The 2,401-nt window shown below is 42.4% G+C and overlaps 1 pseudogene; it reads left to right on the top strand.

Annotated features, from left to right (window-relative positions):
• The first annotated feature begins 226 nt into the window (after positions 1-226).
• LOC126403880 (zinc finger protein 721-like) overlaps positions 227-2,401 on the top strand; it is an 84,257-nt pseudogene continuing 82,082 nt past the window's right edge.

Here is a 2,401-nt window from a genome sequence, read left to right on the forward strand (position 1 = left end):
CATGACAAGAGTAACGGTACATGTTAATCACTGCTATGAAATTAAAGCTCACCTCAACCTCACTCACTCTGACACAGCTGGAGGGAACACTGTGAAGCTGTTTGATGCTCAGAGATCTGTAGAAGTTCAATAAGGAGTTTTTGAGCTGTGATGTGAATGAACGACAACATTTCTCTGTAACATCTGTGTGTGTGTGTGTGTTTACTGTTTCCTGTTTCCTGCAGACGTCCAGCAGCTGTTGGTGGTTAAAGAAGAGGTTCCCCCTGAGCAGCAGGAGTGGAGCTCCAGTGTGGACCAGGAGAACCCAGAGCCTCCACATATTAAAGAGGAACAGGAGGAACTCTGGATCAGTCAGGAGGGAGAGCAGCTTCAAGGGCTGGAGGAGGCTGATATCACCAAGTTCACATCCACTCCTGTCCCTGTGAAGAGTGAAGATGATGAAGAGAAACCTCAGTCCTCACAGCTTCATCAAAGACACACTGAACAGATGGAAACAGAAGCAGAGGGAGAGGACTGTGGAGGAGCAGAACCAGCCAGGAACTCAGATCCAGATACACATTTACAACCTGAGACTGATGACAAGTCTGGAGAGTCTTCTGAACCTGAGACTGATGACAGTGATGATTGGAAGGAGACCAGAGAACCTCAGTCAGGTTTAAACTGTCTTAAAAATACTGAAGTCCCTGTCAGTGATTTGATTGTTTGTGAGAAACGATTTAGCTGCTCTGAGTGTGGGAAAAGCTTTGGTCACAGTGGAGTTCTGAAGGAACACATGAGATGTCATACAGGAGAGAAACCATTTAGTTGCTCTGAGTGTGGGAAGAGATTTAGTAATAATGGAAATCTGAAGAAACACATGAGATGTCATACAGGAGAGAGACCATTTCGCTGTTCTGAGTGTGGGAAAAGCTTTGGTTGCGGTAGATATTTGAAGAAACACATGATAACTCACACAGGAGAGAAACTATTTAGCTGCTCTGAGTGTGGGAAGAGATTTGGTCATAATGGAAATCTGAAGAGACACATGAGATCTCATACAGGAGAGAAACCATTTAGTTGCTCTGATTGTGGGAAGAGATTTGGTCAAAATGTAAATCTGAAGAAACACATGAGATGTCATACAGGAGAGAAACCATTTAACTTCTCTTAATGTGGGAAAACATTTACACAAAATGGATATTTACATAAACACATGAAAATTCACGAGGGAGAAAAGTGATTCAGCTGTCCAGTCTGAAACAAAAACTCCATTTGGAATTAGATTTTAAAAAAACTCATGACTGACACAGACCCAAACATTTATGTATGTATGTTTTTAAATGTATGTATTTACTTACTTACTTACTTACCAAGATCAGTCTTGTACAGCCAGGGGGAGTATTTCCCCTCTGACAGCCAAGCTGGGTCAAAACCTGTTATCCAGTGGTGACTGGACTTTTGCTGCTTGTCAGGGGCAGGGCATGCAGCACTTTGGCTCTCTCCTGTACTTGGATTCAGAGCAAGAGAGCTACTCTGGCTGCTAAATTCTAAAACTGATTTGAACATAGTTTGCTTTTAAGAAATCTGCACAAAATAGCCCATAATGAGTAAGTGAAAACATCTTTTCAGACATTTTTGTAAATTTATAAAAAAAAAATGTAAACATCGCTGAGCGATCTTCATGACTCAGCCTTCATTTGGAATTGTGTGTTATCAGCTTTACTCTCCCAGTTTGGAGAAGCAGACAAGAGAACTGGCATGGTTAGGTCGGTTCCAAAAGTCACTCAACAACACAAACTAACTGTTCAATTGATGGCCAGCTGAAGACCAGCGACTCATTGTGTTCTGTGAGGTAAAATTACTGATTCTGTCAGTGGAGTCTGTTTGGTTTTAGGAGAGCATCATGTAACTGCATCAGTAAAGGGCTGTCTGACAGCATGGTTAGGTCTTGAAAATCTCCATCATGTTTCTACAGAGACCGGGAGGTGACATGCATATGTTGCAAAATGCGCACGTTTTATAATTTGCACGCACGTTTTACAAAACGTACGTGCGTTTTATTAAAATGCGCACGTGATTTATTACCATGAACTCATCTCTACCAGAAATGCGCACGTGATTTATTACCATGAACTCATCTCTACCAGAAGCTGTACTCTTTACTGCTGCGAACATCACACTGTTTGAACAAGATGGCGTGACAGCACAAGCGCGACTTACTATGGCTGTGCACTATGAAACGCCGAATGGACCAAAATGTCTAATTCGACGTCCGTTTTAAGACGTCACATTTGTAGCTCTTAAGTAGTCAGTAGTGTAAGCATGTGTGGATGTGTGGAAACGTATGGAGCAAACAAAAGAAGAAAACAGCAGCAGCAGCTGTGCCCATGCTCCGATCAGACCAGAGAGAGACTGAAGACAG

Source organism: Epinephelus moara, chromosome 17 (assembly GCF_006386435.1).
Source record: "Epinephelus moara isolate mb chromosome 17, YSFRI_EMoa_1.0, whole genome shotgun sequence".
Lineage (NCBI taxonomy): Eukaryota > Metazoa > Chordata > Actinopteri > Perciformes > Serranidae > Epinephelus > Epinephelus moara.